The following is a 22,898-nucleotide window of genomic DNA, read 5'->3' as shown; positions in this document are numbered from 1 at the left end:
AATGCAAGATGTTAATAATAGCAGAAACTGGGAGGTGGGCGTGGCAGGCATATCTGTCCTTTTTCCCTTGATTTTTTGTAAATCTAAAATTGCTCCAAAAATAAAATCTTTTTTTTTTTTTAAACTTCACCTCATTCCCTCCAATTTTAGGATTTCCTTCCTTTTTAAAATTACTGACCCTGGGTCCTAACACATCAATTACTGTTACGGTTCCTTTGTCCTTCCTCCCACTTCTGGTCTTTTAATAAGGTCTGTGCATGAGCTTTTCCATATACACTTTCTCTGTCTTTCCAGTTGCCAGAATGCTGGTTGCTTACATTTGATCTACCCACTCTCAGCCTGTCCTGCATGTTGACATCTGATTCCTGTTCCTGTAATGTAGCCCTGATTGTCTCCCTCCCTTGGCCAAAAACCTTTGTTTGCCCTCCCTACTCAAAATGTATCGGCATCAGGCGACCTGTATTCCTTGAAGTCTTGTTAGAAGCAATTGTCTCTTGAAATCCAAAGTGATTTCTGTCAGTACACTGTTTATAACTTTTTGTTGACATTGACTCTCATCGTCCTAGGTTAACGTTGTGTTGTACCTGTGTTTCTCTCCCCATCCAGTTGGACTTTGTTATTTGGTGGTAGGGACTGTATTTTCCCTCTACCACTGTTCTTGAATCACGGTAGTGCTTTGAATACAGGGAGCCTAGAAGGTTGCATTCAGCTCGATTCAGGGTATCTATGATCCCAGCATCCTTAGAGCTCTGCATTAGGTGAAATGAAAGAGAAACCCATTGCCCACATGACAGGCAGTGTGACACACAGAACAGTAGCTGAGATGTCTAATGTTACAGTGTTGTAATATTTGATCACTGTCACATTTATGTGGGGTTTGTAGCCACTACTGTGCCCTATTGTGTCTCGAATTAAGAGTTTAGATTAGGAGGACACCTGGATGGCTCATTAGGTTAAGCGTCTAACTTGATTTTCCTTAGGTCATGCTCTTATTGTAATGAGATTGAGCCCCATGTCAGGCTCATGCATGGAATCTGCTTCTCTCTCCCTCTCCCCTCCCCCGACTCATGCAGTCTCTTTCTTCCCAAAATCTTTTTTTAAAAAAAGAGTTTAGATTAACATTAACAGTTTAACCAGTACATTTTGAACCAAACATCTATCCACGTGTCTTTCCGGAAGAAATTCTTATTGCATAGTAAATGAGTGCTTTTGTTATCTTTCCTATTAGAAGAATGAAAATGATATTCAGAAGATATTGTTGCTTTGAAAATTTTACCTTCTTAGAGGATTCTTGTGACTATTTGTCAAGTAATTCTTAAATTCTTTTTTTACCTTTCATGGCTTAATTCCAATATAAGATTTTCAATGGCATAAAGGAGTTGTATATATTTTTGAGGTCTTTTTCTTCATCCCAAGTAGAAGGTGGGGTGAGATAGAAATAGATAGTGGCTCCAACTGCCTCCAACATTTAAGAGTTCAGCTTGCAGAAAAATAATTGACTGGAAAGAACAAAGAAGTATGTATCTATAGTACCAAATTTGTTTCGTATTTGCTTTCAAAACTGTTTAAGCAAAGCACATTTCACCAAGATGAATTTCAGCTTGAGAGATGTCCAGATGTTAAATGGCAGGACTCCAAATACTGAATGTGCTGTGCTTTTAGAAAAATAATCTTTTTTTTTTTTTTTTTTTTGGTTTTCTTTTGTTTCTTTAAAAATAAAGGTCAAGAGAGAGATCAGCAGGAAAGTCAGAACAGAAGTGGATTTGGAGATAGAAATGTTCTCTTTGAGGAAAAAGGGGAATAATCTTTTAAAAAGGAGATGCAGTTTAATAATATGTAGGAAATGGGCTTAAGATCTCAGATGACTGTAAACTCAGTTCAAGTCAATAACACAATTTGGTGCCAAAAAATTACTGATATACTAGGTTTCTTTATGTTTTATTGTTTTGGGGAAAGATAAACATCTTATTAAGATTTCACATGCTACATACATTTTTAACTTTGTTTGACTTAGAAAAAATGATAAAGTTTTGACAAAATTGATAATATTTTTCTCATCAGATTTCATGTCTATCATCAAATTCCCAGTCTTTATTGGATTATAGTTGAATTAAACATTACTCTTAATTCTCGAAGATGATAGAAATAGTAATTGGTCAGAAAAGCCCAAAACATAATGAGAATTGTAGAAGAGGTGTTGGGGGTGGAAAAAGGGAAAAGATGAGTGAGATAGAAAGTTGTCCAAAACATTTTCAGTGCTTTAAAATAGAACAGAAGGTAGCCTTAGAAGATGTCAAGTGACTATTTGACATTTGTGAATTAGATCTTAGAACATTTAAAAGTGAATTTCCTTTGCAAGTGGTCTGTAGGTGGTCACTTTTGGTTGTCTGGTGGCTTTTGAAAGAAGAATTGCTGTCTTACTTAAAATTTTATTTCCAGTTCCAGAAAACGCTGTATCTTAAAAAATTGGTGAAGATGATTCCATTTGTAACTGCTTGTTTAAACACACACACACACACACACACAGGGCAAGATAGTGATCCCCTTCTCTGTAAATATGGTATTCCGAAGCAGCTGAAGGTAGAGCTGTTGGTAAGAGAGCTAGGGAAGAAAGTGGCAGCCAGATGCCAAGTAATGGTGGTCAGGAATTATGTCAGTGGTCTATTTAATCTACAAAGAGGGTAAAATAACTTTTTTTCCCTGAGGTAGGTTAGTGCTTAAAGGATAAAGGAAAAACATTAGGGATTTCATATGCCCTTAGTCCAGAATATTTTTTGACTTTATATATTACTGGATGTCTACACAAGTGTGGTTCTTCCATGTGATGTAATTTCAGGGAGGTAAGTACACACTTACTCCTTTGGAACCTGCTCACTGTAATTTCAAATTTTGTTCCCTCTAACTGGAGTCACCTCTTCATAAGTAGAAGATACAACATACATATGCAAGTAATGGTAATGTATCTGTTGAGTTTTGCATTTCAACCTGTTCTATTTCTAGAACGACTTAAAATATTAGGTATATAGGAAAGAAAACTAAAGCAGAGGTTTTTCTTCTTCTTCCTCTCCCCCTCCCCCTCCTCCCTCTTCCCCTCCTCCCCCTGCTCTTCCTACCCCTTCTTCCCCTCCCCTTTTACCCCCTTCCGCTCCTCCCTGTCCTCCTCCCCCTCCTCCTTTTTCTTCTTCTTTTAATTTCCCTGGAGGAGTTGGGAATTAGAGTGTTGGGTAGCAATAAATAGAACTTAGATCTGTCAGCCACTGTATTGTGTGATCACCGAATTGTTTCCTAAACTGGAACACAAGTTATTGTAAGGATTAAGTGAAAAACCTACCTATAGCATCTAATTTATAGTAGGAACTCACTGAAATGGCAGGGCTGCATAAGTGGGGGGGGGGTTGGGATTTCAACTTTGATGTACATTCACCTATGGTGGTTCTCCCTGCTGATACTTCGTAGTAATTGGGCCAAGGCTATTTGCACAAAATCACCTTGAGTTTATCAGCTATCTTCTGAAAATCATTGATAGAGTCGATGGCACCACAGAAAGGAATCACTTAGAATATTTGTGCTTGATTCTCAGTATTTAGGGGAATAATAAAAATTCTCGGAGAAAACGTCAACATTTTACATTTGAATTTAGTTTATTAAAAAATGACATTTGGGTCCAGTGTTAATTTTAGTAAATTAAAATGATGGAGTTTCAAGTTTTTGGTTTACACATGTTTAAAACTTGTGAGTCAGGAAATTCTGTCAGTAGCTTAGCATTCTAAAACTAGGATGTACTCATACACCAGAAGATGTTGGACAATGAGTTGACTATCCCAAGAAATGCGTTTTTACTGTATTTTGAAATAACATTCACTAAATTTTACTTCTTTGGTGTCAAGTTCTACAAGTTTGAACAGTTGTATATATTTGTGTAATCATGACCACAGTAAGGCTACAGAACCGTTATATTCCCCTAAATATCTTATTTGCACTGCTCCTTTGTAATCATACCTTCTCCCTACTTCTCACCCTTGGCAACCCTTCATCTCTCATTATGTCTTTTCCAGGAAGTCATATGAATGTACATAAAGTAGTAACCTTTGGGTACTAGCTTCTTTTACTTAGCCCACTGACCGAATTTGAAGGAACACAGGCAGAGGGAGGGGGAGAAGCAGGCTCCCTGCCAAGCAAAGAGCTGGATGTGGAGCTTGATCCCTGGACCCTGGAATCATGACCTGAGCCGAAGGCAGATGCTTAACCAACTGAGCCAAGCCACTCAGGCACCCTTGATTCCATTTTTAAAGTATACTTCTTATTGTTGAATTATGGGACTTCTTTATTTGTTATAATACCAGTCCTTTGTTGGACATACATGAGATTTTGTTTGTTTGTTTTTTAGCCTGTACCTTGTCTTTTCACTCTCTTTAACAGTGTCTTTCTTTAACTGAGTCCAAAGTCTTTAATTTTCATGAAGTCCAGTTTATCTTTTTTTTTTTTTAATGGTTTATGCTTTTGTTGTCCTGTCTCAAAACTCTTAGCCCAAATCAAGATCACAAAGATTCTCTCCATGTTTTTTTTTCCCCCAGTAGTTTTATAGTTTTGTGTTTTACATTTAGGTCTGTGATACATTTTGAGTTAATTTTTGTATAAGGAGTATAAGTTGTTTAGTTTCTTTTGAGTATGGATTTCTGAGTATATAACAGCACCATTTGTTGAAAAGACTACACTTTTACTGTTGAATTACTTCTGTACTTTGAAACCTATGGTCATATTTGTGTGCTTTTATTTGTATACTCTATTCGGTTCTTTGATCTAGGTGTCTATCCTTTTGGAAATACTACAGTAAGTCTGTAGCTTGAGTTCCCTCAATCCCCCACCCTGCCCCCCCAAATTGTTTGAGCTATTTAAATCCCTCACCTTTCCGGAGAGCTGGGTGGCTCAGTCGCTTAAGCATCTGCCATTGGCTCAGGTCAGGATCCCACCAGGACCCGCATAGAGCTCCCTGCTGGCAGGAAACCTTCTCTCTCTACCCACTACTCCCCCTGCTTGTGCACATGCACTCTCTCTCGGTCAAATAAATAAATAAAATATTTAAGAAAAAATCCCTTTATCTTTCCATGTAAAATTTATTATTGGCTTGTCTCTACTTCAGAACAACAACAACAACAAAAATCTGCTGGGATTTTTATTGGAATTGTGTTAAATCCATAGACCAGTTTGAGAATTGACATCTTAACTGGATTAACATTCATGAACATTATTGGTCTCTCCATTTGTCTAGATCATCTTTGGGTGCTTTCGTTTTGTAGATCATTATTTTTTTTAGGGGGAGAGGGGGAGAGAGAATCCCAAGCAGGCTCCCCGCTGAGCCGGGCTTCATCCCAGGACCCCAAGATGAGCTAAAGTTGGAAAAAAGTCTATTTTTAAAGTAAAAGCATTCACTGATTCTGGTGCCTTAGGATTATTCACCTTTTTTTCTAACAAAAAAAATGGCTTCTTTAAAAATCTGATTTTATCAACCTTTACTGCAGCAGGAACATCAGGGAACTCAGTCATTCTAGATTTTTATCTAATTAGTGCTGGACCCAGGCCCTTAATGTTAGAATGTCCCTTTCCCTTGACTGAGCAGTGACCATATACAAATTTTATTTTTTAGACCAGGTTTTTGTAAGCTACAACAGAATAGAGAGTGTTCTGACATCGCTATTTCCTATTTCTCTTCACTTTAGGTTACGATTTCTGTCTTTGGAGGAAAGCAGGCAAAATCTAATTTGTAATGGACAGAACTAGTTGTCCACTTAAACAATAGAAAACTGAGTCATAAATTCTGTATTCATAAAACTCTTCCATACTTTTGGAAAATGAGTCATTTTTAGGCAGCGTCTGCCATAGACAGTTGCCAGAAAGTGATCTAACTTGGATAAGCCTGACGCTTTGTATAAGTCTGTGGGCCCCTGTAGAGAAAGCATTTGGAACTAGAGATCATTGTATGCATGTCTGTGTTTCCAGGTTATCAGTCCATCAACACAAGTCAATGTAGCATTTGGAATGTTCTAGTTCATTTTTTCTCCAGCATTAGCTTGTTTCAGAATCACTTGGAGAGCATGTTTAAAAACAGGTTGTTGTGTCCTACTACCACAGTTTCTGATTCAGAAGGTCTGGGATAGACCCTAAAATTTATATTTCTAACAATTCTCAGGAATTGCTAAGGCTGCCAGTTTGAGGACCACTTTGAAATTCATTCCTTCAGTTTATCACTAAAAAGACTTGATGTTATACATATATATATATTTTGCAACTGACACTCCCTAAGATGTGGTTTATAATGAAATCTTGCTCATAAGTGACAGTCTCAAACATTTGGGTTATTCAAAGGGAACAGGAACTCCTCCACTCAAGAGCCCCATCTATTGGAAATGTGAAGGGAGGAAAGAGTCCTGTGTCTTGTTGCCTTATGCCCTCTCCTTTTGTCAAAACAGGATGGGATGCATACCTAGAAATCGAACTGCTTATTATCTTAAGATTGGATGTCAGGGGCTCTTGCCTATGGGAGGTGTAGGATGTTTGAGTGTATTTCTTTCATTTGGTCAGAGAATTCCATTTAAAATTTTGTGGGTTGCAGGCAGACCTGATCCAGGTGCAGGGAGAAGAATTTAGTAGTATTCAGAAGGAATTTGCGAGGGGACTAGGTGGTTCACTCTAACATGCTTACCTTGACTTCTGTGTGTCTTGGATGATATGATAGAGTGGAAAAATGAATCATAAACTAAGAGACTATGTGGTATTGTGTGCCTTGGACACTCAGTGCGGTGGCCTTGGATAAGTCATTTCATTTACTCGAGTCTTGATTTGGTCAGGAAACAGGAGTTTTGGTCTTTTAAGTTCCTCTCTGTCCTTGAGATTTTATTTCTGTTTACTTAAAACGGAGTAAGTAATACCCTGTTTTAATCCCTTACCACCATCCATCCCTATTATAAAATGAATACCTGTCGGAGCTCTGTGTAACGCCCCGATGTCAAAAGGAGAGGAAATATAGTTATCAAACTAAAGAATTTCCTTTCAGTCTTAATTTTCAAAGAAGAGCTGTTTGGACCATGCTGTATGTTCTGTTCATTAGAGATCTTGCCATATCATAGACATGCTGCCCGTGTTGAAATACAGAATTTTCACATCTTTCTAAAAGGCATTCACTTTTGTCTGCAGATGACAAATAGACAAGGCCCAGCTGAATAAGCAATGAAGATGTAGCTTGTCACAGTGTCATAAATGGAGGAGTTTCTAATACTTTGTCCTATCAGCTATGTAGTAATAGCTCAGCCTTCATCCTGAATAAAATGATAAGAGTTGTCACCGGGCTCTTGTGGAGCCTACTTTTCTAAAGTGCTTTGAAGAGAAAAATTTTCATCTAGTAAATAGTGAAGAGCTCCTGATGAATAATCATGTTTCTTTTAATTGGCTTAAATTGAGATAAATAGGAGGAAACAAAGGTGGGGCAAAGATTTGGGATTTTAGAGACTGGTTACATCCTGATTTGGTGGTTATACATATAGTGGGCCTAGTACACACTGTGGGCTTTACACCACGGCTTTTTGACATAGACAAGATTAGATAGATACCAAGTGCCTTTTGCCCAGTGATCGTTTACCTATAGAGTTAAGAAACCTTAAACTCGGGCAAGAATCTGCATGCAAGCTGATCTATTTATGAATCTATATAGATCTGGGGCACCCACTCTGAGATGGTTACAAGCTTTGTGGGGTCACTCACTGTAGGAACATGTTCCACTGCAAGGCCTAGGACAGCCCAATCTCAAATTCCCCTTAGAGTTCAACAGGATTAATCCTGGTCTTGATCATGTAGAGAATCAAATAGCATTTGGAATTGAAGGAAATACAGCCCCTGAGCTAAAAGTCTTAGTCCCAACATCTACCTAACGTCTCATATGCATGGCTTGACTATCTAGGCTAAGTATCCTAAACATTTGACTTTTCAAAACTCATGAAGCCTGGGCTAATTGGTATAGCACGATAAAGCCACTTGATAATCCATTAAAAACAAACCCAGAGACCCTGCCAGGGTTTCTGTTACTGCTGCTCTGTAAAAGCATCCTGTGTTGGAGAGTCACTGACCCAATGACGTACAAACTAAAACGCGAGGATTATGGAAAAACAGAACTGAATGCAGTGTTGACCATTCAAGCCATGTGTTCGGGTATAATGTAGGCCACAATTTCTCATTTTGCTTTTAAGATGGAACCACAAGGAATTTCTTTGTTAAGAATCGGGGAACAGAGGGTTGAACAAGCCAGAGGAAGAAATGATATCACGGCCCTAATTGAATCAACTGAGACATATTTTTATATTAAAGAAGTTCTTCAACTTTATAACCTGGGCCTTCACATTCTTCTGTGTATTGAATGGAAGGTTCTTTTGAGAAAAGCAAGTTAACATAAATGGCCTTGTCAAAGCTTTAGGGAAAACTTAGTAATGTAAGACTCACTATTGAAAACCTCTAACCTGATTTTCTTTCGGACTAATATGTATGTTTATGATCACATCGGGATATTGACTCCCTGTGATTCCTCTATGCTCTATCATAAATGTATGCCTTGTACCCCCATATTCAGTGAGGAAGCTCTCTTTGGCTCAGTCATCTTCTCATTGAGGGAACCCACGCCTGGACATTATGTCTGAGTCTCCTGTGTTATTCAAGCACACTCCCATGAGACCGCCATTAAGTCTGGACGTGGGGGAGGGCTGCATCTTTGCATTTTCAAACATCAGAAAGATGTTACCTGATACTCAAAGAATCTTGGCTGCCGCTGAGCAACCATCTCTGGATTAGTTTACTGTTGTTTTATAATAATGCTTTTTGTTTGAACCTATTGTGCCATTGCTGGCTGATGGGAATCATTTCGTGCTGGCAGGCGGTTATGAGGCGGTTCTAGGATTTCTGATAAATGGAGTTGCCCGTGTCATGCTTTATGTCAGCAAAATGCTAAGTTGGTTTTGGGGCCATCATACTCAAAGCTAATTGGAGACTGAAAATCTGGAGCCATGCAAATTTATAAATACAAGTACTCCTTAAGAGTAGATAGTACAGGGGTGCCTGGGTGTCTCAGTGGGTTAAAGCCTCTGCCTTCATCTCAGGTCATGATCTCAGGGTCCTGGGATCAAGCCCCGCATTGGGCTCTCTGCTCAGCAGGAGCCTGCGTCCTCCTCTCTCCCTGTCTACCTGCCTCTCTGCCTAGTTGTGATCTCTCTCTGTCAAAAAAATAAATAAAATCTTAAAAAAAGAAAAAGAGTAGATAGTACATTTAGTTGATTTAGTGATTGAGTCTTCAATGATTGCCTTTTTTTTTTTTTTAATTCTATGCAGGGAATGATTTTAAGATAATCTGGGAAAAGAGAGAACCAGGGAGGAAATGCAGATGAGGCAGACTAGGTGAGGAAATGAACCAAGGGAGAGGTTCAGGGGTTAGAGCAACTCTGCTTCTACTGTATGTATGCCTGCAGCTCTCTTAGCAGGCTGACAAGTCTGTGGATCTCCCCTCAGAACTATGGTTGTCGTTGTTGTTTTTAGATTTTATTTATTTATTTGACAGAGAGAGAGAAAGAGAGCAAGAGAACGCAAGCAGGGGGAGCGGCCGGCAGAGGGAGAAGAAAAGATGGGCTCACCGCTGAGCAGGACTGATGTGCGATTCGATCCCTGGACCCTGACATCATGACCTGAGCCACAGGCAGATACTTAACCGACAGAGCCCACGGGCACCCCTGGAATTATGTTTTAAATGCATAAAATAAGGCAAAAAGAACTCTAGAGGAAGCCCTTTACGCTGAAAAACAGTAACCAAAATATTGAAGAACACAAATTTGTGCTGGAGTAGTATGTGCTTCTTTATTAATGCACAAAATCACAAGCTTAGTGGTAGATCTAATGACTGTTAAAATTCATAAGTAATGATGAGCTTAAATAATACTCTGAAATCAACAGCAACTGCAGAGTGATAGGGACATTTCTGTTGGTGACAAAGTCATGTACTGTCAGTGCCTATGCTGGTTGATTGCTCATATCCATTATTTTAAAAAATGCTAAATTTTGGGTAGAGATTAGTGAAAAATAAAGAGTCATTATATTCCATTCCCCGGAACAGGAGTGCGTAGATCTTAGGTTAAGTTCCCCCTGGTGAGAGGCATTTGGCTTGAGTATTATTAATGGGACCACTACTGGCTGTGTGACCTTGGCCAAGCTAGCTTAACCAGATATAGTCTGTTTTCTCTTCTGTAGAGGGTAGACAGTACCTACTTTGCAGAGTTGATGGAAAGCTTTAGAATAGCTTGCCTAGCCTAACTCCTTGTGTCAAGATAGTAGGCATGTTGGTTTCTCTAATGGGCTTTCCTTTAGTGGTTAAATGATGAAATAACACTCCTCCTGACAGGTCAGGACAGACTTTTGACTAAGGAGAGAAACCGGAAACATTATACTAAGAGAAGAAAATTCCTTTTCCCTTGAGATTGTCTTAATGGTTGTTGACCCGTCAAGGGCATTAAGAGTGGGTTCATCATACAATATGGAGGAAAGGAAGCATTACAAAATTTGGGGGAAGGAGTGTATTAGGAAATTTCCTCCTTGCCTTGTGATCCACAGCCTTCCCTTGCAAAGACATAGCTTTCTGCTCCTTGTAGGGGTTTGAACAGGAACTCAAAGCGACTTTGCCACGTATCCCATTTGGGCATGAGCTTTCCATTTGTCTGTAGGTCCCTTGATGTTTGATTGGCTGCATGTTTGGCTGCTTGTCTTGGCTTCTAGAAGAGACAGATTTACTACCTTCTTAGATCACATGTACTATACCTACAGAGCCCCCAAAAGTCTGGTTACTCTATTAGATTCTGGTTTACTATGTGAGGTATGGGTCTAGTTTTATTACATAAGGAGAAACTCAGAATGGTGGATGCCCTAGTTCTGTATGAATATTTTCTTACGCAAACTTACCTCTGGGGCAGGAGGATATGTTCCCTTCTGGCTGGCCACACAAATAATTCTGTGCACAGTGCTGGGCAATCCTTTTTTCTCTGATGACTTTTAAAGGCAGGATCCTGTCGCGTTTGATCCAGCCCTTCAGCGGGGGTGTGAAGTCTGTGAGGCAGTGGAGTTTCAGAGTTTCCCTGTCCCCTGGGTAATACTAACACCCCATTTAATGTCTCCTTTTCATCAAAACCAGATTTGTCGTCTCACTTATTTCCCAGTGTCTGGCCGAGATAGTGATCTTTATGAAAACAAACTGGCAGTAACTCAAGCCAGATAAGATGGGAGAGCTGTGCCTCGGCAGAAGGAAGCTGTTAAGGGGAACAGATGGAGACAATATCTAAACAACTTTGAGAAGGTGTACACTGGCTCATCTCAGAGACACTTCCTGTCTCCTGAGGGCTGTTTGAATCAGGAGAGCCCCTGGGGACCTGCCGGCCTTCCCCAGCCCCGCCAACCACCCTCAGTCAGCCAAGCGCCTCTGCCAACGCCCGATGCCCACAGTATACTTCTCCTATTCTTAGACATGCAGAAGTGGAATACAGAGAGCAAATACAGTAAACTGTTACAGGGTCTGGTGAGAAAAACAAGGTGTTGAAATTTGTAGAGAATTGCAAAATCCACTATGTGGAGATGACTGAACTTTAACCTATCATTTATTAAATCGCCAAAGGTGAAGACCATCCTTGTCGCGATAATCTCGAGGTAAAAGTAGGACTTTGAGGAAGTCCCCGTGTATTACCCTTCACTCTGATTGTTGATTATTGCTAACCAATTTCCTGACTACATATGGAAGGGAAGCTCTCAGGACAAGGGAAGGAAAAAAAACTCTTCTCTGTGTTTATGAGAACTTAGGTCTTGACTCTCTGCAGTTTTTACTCTTTTGTTAATCTAAATTCAAAGTACCTAAGCTCATGACTTATCCTGTATTAACTTGCTAGCTTACCTCCTTGCCTTGTGATTTTCTTTCTTCTGATCCAACATGTCCAATCAGGAGGAAGATTTTATATTCCCCCTGCCCCCCTCACCCAGTGTTACTTTCATGATGTCAGCCTCTTATTTAAGAATCTTCCTTTCTTCCCTATCACGTCTCAACTACTCTGGCCCTCAGGCGATGCCCTTTCATTTAGTCTTGTTCTCTGATCACCTGCGTGGCTGTTTGGCTTCATGAGGGTGGCTCGGTCATGGTCAGATACAGCTTGTTTCATATCTTCTGCATAGATAGCTCTGCTTTCAGGAATGGAAGGGCTGATCTACACAGTTGGGAGTGAATCTGGTCAGTGGCCTTCTAGAGGCCAGATCTGATTTGCTGGGGGACGAAAGGGAAGGTGACTTAGACAACAGCACAGGCACTCTTGAAATGCTTTGGATCAGAATTGGCCACCTATAGCCAGGGATGTGATGGGATGAGGTTTGTGTGTGAGACGAATGTCATCACTGTGCAGAGAGCACGTGTGAATGTATAAGGGGGGCATTTTGGAAGCAGCAGGTGGGAGTGCTGTGTGACGTTGAGGGGAGGGGATAACATTAAAACCCAAGTATGACTGATAACTGCTAAGTTTGTTTTTCCTGAGGTTGATGGGGCCAGTAATTTTCATATGAATAAGGGATGTTATGAATAAGCTAGCTTCAAACTACTTTTACTGAATAATTTTTTACATGAAACTTTAGAGTAGACAGAATAATATATATATATATATATATATATATATATATATATATATATATATATAGACATCAAATAGTTATTTTAAAAGTTAAGTTTAATGTGAATCATAATGAGTTTTTTATATTCTAAGCTGGCAGAAGCTGTGGGGGATTAATTCCCAGAATATGCTGCTGCTTTTAACACTGAGTATTTTTAGAAGCTTAGAGCTTCATGTTTTTGAGGATCTTCTTCATCCCATGAACAGCATCAAGGGGATGTTTTGAAGTGGTTCGAGCTCAGAAAGGCTGGTTGAGTCAATACTAATCAGTGGGCTGATAAAGGAGGATTTACCACCTCAGAGCAACTTATGATCACCAAATGTATACAAGAAGCTGAATGGGAAGCTTTTTGCAACTACTAGCAGTGATGTTTGCAAATGGAAGTAAAGAAGGTTCACTTAGTCTAGATCAGGGGTAGGCTCGTTTTTTCTGTAAAGCATCAGATACTCTTAAGAGCCACAGTGTCTCCGTTGGAACATCTCAACTTGCCTTGTAGCATGGAAGCAGATGTAGACAGTATAAATCAAATGTATGTGGCAAAGTCCCAATAAAACTTTATTTATGGATACTCACCTACGATATTCATATCAACTTATGTGTCCTGAAATACTCTGTTTTCAGAGTTTTCCCACCATTTGAAATATAAAAAATACCCTTGACCTACAGACTGGAATGCACCAATTCCTGGGTGTAATGTAGAAATAGGATGGGTTTAGGGAAGAAACAGTACAATACACAGGCTGCTACATGTTTGTAGTAGGCAAAAGGGAACTTCACCCTTCTCTTGGCAACTGATAGTTGTTAAACTCTTCATTTTCAGAACCCATGATATTCTCAGCTGGTTTCTTCAAACTGATTAACAACTATCCTAAGATATTTGGTCTGTAACCAAACTACTGTTTTTGTCTCTGGATTCACAGGCTGTGGTTTAGTATTATTAGGTCCTGCCTATTGCACAACAAACTGTGTAAGTACACAAATGTGTGTACCTGTGTACCACCCCCCACACACAGGCATGTCAGAGGGTGGGCTCTTTACCTTAAAAAGTTCAGGTTCTTCTAATATTTTTTTTTTCTAACCCACCACTCAGTGGTTCTTCACTTATTAACCATGTGGCAGTTTATTTCCGGATGTACATCTTAGTTTTCTCGTGGTAGAGTCCTGTTTCTTCCCACTCTGGCTGACAGAGGAAACCACAAAAAGGCTTCTTAAAGTTAAGAAAACAATGTAACTTCGGTTGTGAATCTTGCCTGCTTTGAGAAGGGTCCGTGTTTGAGGTCCTTAGCCAAGCCCCAGCTACAGAATTCACTGAAATGGGAGCATGTCATAGAGAAAGCTGAAACAGGGCAGACAGACCTTAACCGAAGAGCCCAAAGGTGTGAGTATCCTCCTGGTGAGAACGTGTGCTGATCCGTGGTTAGCAGACTAAGACAGACAGGTTTTCTTCCTGGGAACAGTGTTTTTGTTGTTGTTGGTTTTTCACGCGTTTTAATTATTCAAGGAATACATGACTATGTTGTTAATGAGGATGAATCTAATTTCACGTCTGACATTAAGCCCCCCATACTATCCCACAGAGGGGTCACCGTTCTCAATTTTTGTCCTTATAAACCATTTTCTATGTGTTTATGTATATAAATTTCAGAGTGTGTTTCTTAATATAAACTGAGTCATATCCTAGGAATTGAAATGAAAATTGCTTTTTTAAAAAATGAAGACGTGTTAGAAAACACAGGTCAGGATCTTTATTTTGGCCATGTGTTCTTGAGAATGAGGTTGAAGGGATGGCAAAGGGGACAGGAAAACCTTTCTGTGCCTGATACTGTGTTAAGTTGGTCTCTGTTCTCAAGGCCTGACAGAGAATTAAGCTGACTCTCTCATGGGGGACTCTGCAAGGCCCTCACCCCTTACTCCCTCTCAGCCCCTAGGAGCCTAGTGCCCCCCCCCCAGTTCTGCCTGATGAAGTTATGTTGCCCCTGCAGACAGCCTTACGGGTCTAGACCTGAGACCAGCCCAAGACTGGCTCCTTCTTGCCTGGACCACCCCCGGCCCATGGAAACATCTAGCATTCTGCTGGAAGAGACTCAGAGGAGGAGCCAGTCCCAGTGTAGCTTCAGTGTTCCTTCTCTCCCTAATCGTCAAGGCAGCTAGCCACACTGCCTCTCGTGTTCTAGATTCACAGGATTCAAGTCAGACACCCTGGCTTCAGGGTAATCGCTGTGCTTCCTTAACTGTGGAGAACGCCTGTGCAACTCCCCAGTTCGTCTCACCAAAAACCCTGTCATGAGGCAGGAAGGTGATGGTTCTACCCTTCGTCTGATGGGGAGAGGGAGCCCTGTTGTGATCTCACAGAAGATCTTTCCAAAGAAAAACTCCTTCAGATCTTTCTCTGGAAGCTCATTATGGAAGAGAGATTCAAGTCGGGTTCTTCATTATGTCCCTTGGCACACTTTCCAGGCTGGCCTGTCTTATAACTCGCTTTGATACCTGGTATTGCTAGTTTCTTGTGTTACAGTAAAAACTTCCAGGGTAGCCTCCTCCATACATGTGTAAGGTCTGGTTTTTCTCTTTGCTGAGGACAAACAGGAACTGTTGGATTGTAGGGGTTGTGTGATAGAAGACTGTCAAATTATTCACCAGTAAGATCTCAGGTACATGTCACATACTTGCCAATGCTTCATAAAGCTGATCTTTAAATTTTTTGCCAGTCTATTAAATAAAAACCTATGTCTCACTATTAAGAGTTTTCCTTTACTAGGTGGCTCTTCATATGTTTATCAGGCATTTTTAGTTTTCTGTGAATTGCCTTTTAATATTCTTAGCTCAGTTTTTAAAAAATGCCTTCTTTATTGATTTATACTTCTTTGTATTGCTGAAAACAAATCCTTTTTTCTGTGGTGAAGACTCTCTCTAAGCCTGGCTCTGCATTTTAACTTTGGGAAATTGGGTGGCCTCAAAGATACCATAAATAATTCTGCTTTGTGTGATTTTTTTGTTGTCATGTCTGGCTTGACAAGGAAGAAGACCTTCCTTCTCCAAGATTACAGACCTACTCCCCTATATATTCTTCTAATATTTTCATAGTTGGAATTTTTTTAATGTGTAGAGCCTTAATTTACCTGTAATATTTTTGTGAACAGGACTCTTAATTTTTTCCCAGTGGAGAATCAGTTCTCTCAACACTTGTGAAAAGCCAGCAGCATGTTCTCTGGCTACTGGGATAGAGAGTGTTCAAAGAGCTAAAGAGGACGGGTTGGGAGAGAATGGCACATCTTTGCTAAGCATTTGAAAGTCCAAGATGAAGAGACCTCTCAGTCCAGAAGATACTACTCTTCTGGGAAAGCTCTTGTAGCAATGGACCTTGTAGATCCACAGTATGCCAATGGCCTGGTATACCATCAGAGCATTAAAACAGAGGCACACTAAAATTGCAGGCAACTTATCCATAATTGTCCATTTCTTTCTGAGCAAGAAAAGCCTCATTGAACATTTTCTACATGAATGTTTTATCACCTCTATTAGTGGAATTTCTTCAAAAATGTACATGAGATCCTCTTTTTCTTTTCTTTCTTTCTTTCCTTTTTTTTTTTTTAAGTTAAACCTTCTTTCATTTCCAGTAACAATTTTTTTTCTGACTAAGATTTTTTTTTTCCTAGAGCAAATTAAATTTCACAACAAATTGAGCAGAGGGCACAAAGATTTCCCATATGCCTCCTGCTTCCACATGTACACAACTTTTCCGGTTCTCAATAGCTCCCACCAGAGTGCTACATTGCTTAAAATTTATGAATCTGCTTTGACTCGTCATAATCACCCAACATTCATTGTCGACATTATGGTTCACTCTGGGTGTTGTATGTTCTATGGTTTTAAACAAATATGCAATGATGTATTTACCATTATGAATACAGACTAGTCCTATCCGAATACCACACAGAGTAGTTGCACTGCCTTAAAACTTCATTCTGCTTCACCTCTTCATGCCACTCCCTCACCGGGCAACCACCAGTCTTCTTACTGTGTCCATAGTCTTACCTTTTCCAGACTATTTTATACTTGGAATCACACAGCATGTAGCCTTTTCAGATTGGCTTCTTTAACTTCATAATACGTATTTAAGGTTCCTCTACATCTTTTCATGGCTTGAAAGCTCATGAAAAGGTCTGAATAATACTCCATAATCTTGCTATACCACAGTCTGTTTATCCATCCACCTACTGAAGGACATCTTGATTGCTTCCAAGTTTTGGCTATTATGAATAAAGCTGCTATGAGAGTGTGTAAATAAGTTTTCAACACCCTTGGGTACATAACAAAGGAGCACAATTGCTGACTGTATGATAAGAGAAGGTTTAATTTATTAAACGGACTGTCTCCAAAAGGCACTGTTCCATTTTGCATGCCCGCCAGCAAAGAATGAGAGTTCCTCTTGCTCCATATCCACACTAGTATGTGGTTTTGACAGTGTTCTAGATTTTGATCATTCAAATAGATGAGTAGTTGTATCTCATTGTTTTAGTTTGCATTCCCTTGATCACATAAGATATGGAATATTTTTTTCTTAAGCTTATTGGCTATCTCTACATCTTCTTTGGTGAAGTCCCATTAGTGCTTTCCATTTTATTTTTCCAAAACCCTTCCAATTTGTTTGCAAACATTGTAGCTAAGAGGTCAGGGAAGATGACAAACATGGCCAATTAACCTGAGCTGAAAAACTTAAAAACTGACCTTTCCTGCATCTTCCCATCATTGCCCCAGGTTTCCTAGGAAGATGGAGGCTCGTTGTCCTCACCATTGGAAAAGTAGCCCCTAAAGCGTAGCACAAGTGAAAAACATTTACTAAGAATTCTAAACCTTTGTCAGACCCCTTTTGAGTTTCTCCAATGACATAAAAACCAGTAGTGATTGCTGATTTGAGTCCAGGATTTTTGCCTTATTTTATCTAAGTCCTTGCTCATAGACAGACTGAAATATCTGTCCCTTAGGCAGAGGACAGCAGATTCTAGGACTATGGTAGAGATGGGTCAGGCACTTTCTAGAAGCTGAAAGAAGGCCAGTGAGGCCAAGCATCAGGCAAGGGCTGGAGCTTAGAGCCTTGTGGCCACCTGAAGTCTTTAGTGAGCCTGGTGCTGAAGCCAGTGGATGAGTCATTGAAGGGTTTTAAGCAGAGTAAGATCAGGTTTGTACCATCCAATAACTTTGGCCTTGTGAAGGCAAATTGGCATTGGGCTGGTGTAGATCCTGATCCTCTATTTTCAACTTTTTTTTTTTTTAATTTTTTTTTTTTCTCTTTTTTGACAGAGAGAGAGGAATCACAAATAGGTAGAGAGGTAGGCAGAGAGAGAGAGAGGAGGAAGCAGGCTTCCCGCGGAGCGGAGAGCCCGACGCGGGGCTTGATCCCAGGACCCTGGGATCATGACCTGAGCCGAAGGCAGAGGCTTTAACCCACTGAGCCACCCAGGTGCCCCTATTTTCAACTTTTTGAGGACCCTCCTACTGCTTTCCAAAGTGGCTCTATCAGCTTGTATTCCCACCAGCAGTATAAGAGGGTTCCCCTTTCTCCGCATCCTTGCCACCATCTGTTGTTTCCTGAGTTTTTAATTTTAGCCATTCTGACTGGTGTGAAGTGGTATCTCACCATGGTTTTGATCTGTATTTCCCTGATGCCAGGTGTTGAGGAGCATTTTTTCATGTGTCTGTTGGCCATCTGGATGTCTTCTTTGGAGAAATGCCTGTTCGGGTGTTCTGCCCATTTTGTGATTGGATTATTTGTTCTTTGGGTGTTGAGTTTGATAAATTCTCGATAGATTTTGGATACAAGCCCTTAATCTGTAGTGTCATTTGCAAATATCTTCTCCCATTCTGTCAGTTGTCTTTGGTTTTGCTGACTATTTACTTTGCTGTGCAAAAGCTTTTTATCTTGAGGAAGTCCCAGTAGTTCATTTTGCTTTTGTCTCCAACTTGCCTTTGGAGACATGTCTAACAAGAAGTTGCTGCCTGTGTTCTCCTCTAGGATTTTGATGGATATTCATCTCACATTTAGGTCTTTCATCCATTTCCCTCGATGCCCTTTTTAAAAATCAGATTTGTGAAGGACTCGTTACAAAACTTGCAGGGCCCACTGCAGAATGAAAACATGAAACCCCTTATTCAAAAGTTAAGAATTTCAAGGTGGTTACAACAGAGCATTAAACCAAATATGGGGCCCCAAATCTGTCCTGTACCTGAGCCTGAGTCCATGTGTTGGAGTGACTTGAGTCAGTCCCTGAGAAACTTTTCGGCCTGTTCCAGTGTAAGGATGCTGACTCCCTTGCTGTAGGCAAAGGGGCAAAGATGGAAGCAAGCTCGTATAGCTCAAAGCCCTTCTTAAGCTTAGTAGTAGTGGTGGATAAACTACAGAGAGTTAAAGCCAAATTTAAAATAAGTGTTGTAACTGAGCTAGCTGAATGGGGATGGTGGTAGAAATTAGCAGTCTTTATTATTTCTTGTTTTAATGGCTGTGGCTGATGAAAACATAACAGAAGAAAGGGAGGTAGTATTTGAACCTGCTCCTTAGAACTATTCCTTCCCAGGAAACCTGGGTGGCTCAGTAGATTAAATCAGCTCAGGTCATGATCCTAGGGTGCTGGAATCAAGTCCTGCATCAAACTCCCTCCTCAGCCGAGAGTCTGCTTCTCCCCCTGCCTGCTGCTCTGCCTGCTTGTGCGTGCGCTCTCTCTCTCTCTCTCTGACAAATAAATAAATAAATAAATAAAGTCTTTAAAGTAAAATAAAACAAAGACAGAAGTGGGTTTAATTTTAAAAAAAAGAGAGAGAGAACTCTTCCTTCATAACACGTACCCATTTAACTGGCTTTCTGAGAATATATTTTTTGTAGCTTAGGAAACACTGGTTTGGGCAAAAAGAATCCTGTCCAAAACCAATTTTTTTTCTTTAAAGAATTGGTGAGACACAGCTTTTCATCTCAGTTGGAAGTGTTAGGACCATTCTCTTTTTGTTTGGTGCCTCTGGAAAATGGAATGAATGGTGAGTGCTGTGAGGTGTGTAAGCCTGACGATTCATAGACCTGTACCCCTGGGGCAAATAATACATTATATGTTAATTAAAATAATAAATAAATAAATAAATAAATAATACTGGGGGTATAAAATATGCATTAAATGATTAAAAAAAAACAGAAAGAAAATAGAATGAAGACCTTGCTGGCCTCTTTTCATAGGAAGTATCAGAAATTTCAAGTTAATTTTGAAAATTGAAATTACAATGTATATATATATTTTTGCCTACTGAGGGCACAGAGGGAAGGATAATGGCTGTGGCATTTGTCATTTGGGATATTCTGAAATTGGATGCTGTCTTTTTTACTGGTAATGAATTGTCTTGGTGAGCTCTGTACCAGAGATACTTTGAGGGCAAAGTATGAGAACACCCTCTAAAGCATAGCTTACATTTCTAGGGAGAAGACCTTGTGCTCACTCACTTGAGTCCTTTCAGCGATTTTCAGTGACTCAGAGCCCTGATATTTGCATAGTGATTCAACCTGCAAGGAGCCTGGCTGCTGAGATAATTTGGTTAAGATAAGTCCTCCGGTTAATGCTTTTAAAAGGTTAGTAAAGGCTTTTCCTGAGTAGTGTGCTCTATGGTGATTTCCAAGAACTTGTGATTATCTAAAATGCTACCTGCAGAGCTGGGTAAGTAATAGTGATATTAAAGAATGCTTTCAGAGAGACCCACAAGGCCAGTTCTGGACAGTTGACATTAAACACTGCAAAATTCCACAGGACAGACAGCTTGGCAAGTTTGATTCTGGTGCATTCTGTTCAGAACCAGTTTCTTGTTTTCTGTGTTTTTTTCCTCAATAGTGGTTTTGTCTCCCTGCTAAAGGTCAGACTGCAGTTGTCCAGTACTGGTGGCTTTCCTTTGTGAGGCCAGGGAAGGGGGTGGACATACTGACTTCGTTTTATTATGTATCATAAGCTACCACAACACCAGGTTTTATAGATTTGAAAATGTCAATAAGTTCGTCTGCATTTTAGAGCTGTTGGTGAGCCGGTGCCAATTCTGAAATCACCCTGGACATGTGTAGGTCTCCTTTGGGTTCATTTTTGCCCCTCTCTCTGCTCTTTGGTATAGTGGGGCCCAGCCAGCATGAATACGGTTTAATGTTGGGCTTTGTTGGAATCCTGGTCTCACGATTTGGACCATCAACGTGACATGGAGACTCAGTGGCTTCTGTGATGTGGCATACCACCACAATGGGGCAGAGCTCTTGATTGACTAGCATATTGCCTGCTACTTAGTGGGGATGGTGTACACACTCACATTCTGTCAGCTGGGCAACACCTAGGGGAGGGGGCGGGGCTTGAGGGTGCACCTGTGTGCGTCTGGCCGCATACCTTTTTTCTTCGCAGGGCATCAGGGGTTGGCACAGGCCTTTCGCTGAAGCCTCTCCCTTAGAGAGTTCAACCAGGGGTGGCCTATAGTGAACCTTGGCCTGCCCCCAAGCTATAGTACAATCCTATTGTAGTCTTTCCCCTGCACAGAATTTAGGAAGAGTTTGTAATTTATGTCTACTTAGGCCTACTTTCAGTACGGCTGGTTTTCTCCTTTTTTAAAAAATTTAATTTTATTTTTTCAGGGTTCCAAGATTCATTGTTTATGTACCACACCCAGTGCTCCATGCAACATGTGCCCTCCTTAATCCCCACCACCAGGCTCACCCATCCCCCCACCCTCCTCCCCTCCAAAACCCTCAGTTTGTTTCTCAGAGTCCACAGTCTCTCATGGTTGGTTTCTTGAGGTGCCTCACTCAATCAGAATGAAACAGCTTTCATTCTTCCTAGACACTGCTTATGACTGTGCTCTGTCAAATCCGAGTTCTAGTCCCTGGGTGAGCTGTTTTGGCCATATTCTCTAATTCTTCAGTCTTTCTAAAACTCCCTAATCTCATATCCAGTTCAAGCTGTGTGCCTCTCCTCCTCTCTTCTGAGCTCGAGCTCCTCCCCTTGTGACAGGAAATGGAGCAGGGGTCCAGCAGTTATTTAACTCGGCAAGTCACTGGCGGCGGTGAGAAAGTACTTCCATCTGGTTCATTCTGAGGTGAGGGGTCTCTGCACAGATACTTTATATGGCCATCTTGGGGCTGTGCGTAGCTTTCCCTCAAGCTCTCCTGCACGGCACCTGTTCAGGGGGTGCTACGTCTCACTTGGGCATTGCTGGGTGTTCCCATCCCATTCACGCTCCCAACTTTCCTGGGAGTCTCGTGCTCTGTTGCCAGGCTCAGCAGCTCCCTGGCCACCCCAGAGGTCCTGCCCTACTAATTTGAACACTCCTTGAAAAGGGATTCTGCAAACTACAGCCTTCCCCTCCCACTCTGCCCAGGGGTGGAATATTCCCACCTTCTTTCCTGAAGTACTGCATCTGGATCCTCTAAGCTCGACTTCCATGGAGCTCCTCCAGCAGGCTTCCCACCTTCCACATCTCTAGCTCAGAAATGGAGGCCAGTCTCTGTATGGATGGGTATCCCCCCTTCCCCGCCCCAGTCCAGGTAATCGATGCCAAATTCCCCCAAGTCTCTAACATGCCCCTTTCTGCTCCACTGCCAGCCTGGAGTGGCCTGTGGGTTCTGCAGCTCAGCAAGCAACCAGACAAGGAATAGGATGCCTGTCTTCCTTTCTTGCACGTACCCCAGTCTGTCCTAGCGATTGTCTCAGAACCCCTCCCCGGCTCCTAACTTGTTGGAGAAGCAGGTAGTAACCTGCACTAGAAACTTGCCCTCTACACAAAGCCAACAGCAACTCTTCTTCCTTTTCTTGGGAGCTGGAGGGAGAGGGGGGCTGTGGTCAGCTGGTAGGACTGGTCCTATGACCTCTAGGTAAGCATATGAGAGATTGCCTGTACCCACATGTTTATGTCTTTCTAAGTAGGGTACTTAGCCTCATTGTCCTCAGCCTTGGGCCTTGGCTATAAAGCCAATAATAAGAAAAAAGTCCCATTAGATTCTATTTTCTTCATTTTAGTAATATTCTCTTTCTTTAAATTCCTGCCATCTAGTGCTGGGGATGGTTTGTCCTTGCATCCTTTGTTATAGAACCAGGTTAATACTTAGTGCTGCTGGTGTAGGATAGGAGTTATAGGCTTAAAAATAAATCTAAGTTCAGGAAGGAACCACAGGAGTC

General features: G+C 40.9%; 1 protein-coding gene across 3 annotated transcripts in view; it reads left to right on the top strand.

Annotated features, from left to right (window-relative positions):
* IQGAP2 (IQ motif containing GTPase activating protein 2) overlaps positions 1-22,898 on the top strand; it is a 287,935-nt gene that overhangs the window by 98,287 nt on the left and 166,750 nt on the right. Inside the window, exon 1 of one of the 3 annotated variants that reach the window (XM_082724768.1) lies at positions 13,913-14,098. The exons of the other annotated variants lie outside the window; for them this stretch is intronic. The gene's annotated coding sequence lies outside the window, so the exon portion shown is untranslated. Of the gene's footprint in view, positions 1-13,912; positions 14,099-22,898 lie in introns of those variants that run through there. 3 annotated transcript variants of the gene reach the window in all.

This window comes from Mustela nivalis, assembly GCF_964662115.1.
Source record: "Mustela nivalis genome assembly, chromosome: 3".
Taxonomy (NCBI): domain Eukaryota; kingdom Metazoa; phylum Chordata; class Mammalia; order Carnivora; family Mustelidae; genus Mustela; species Mustela nivalis.
This window is presented reverse-complemented; position numbering and strand designations above follow the sequence as displayed.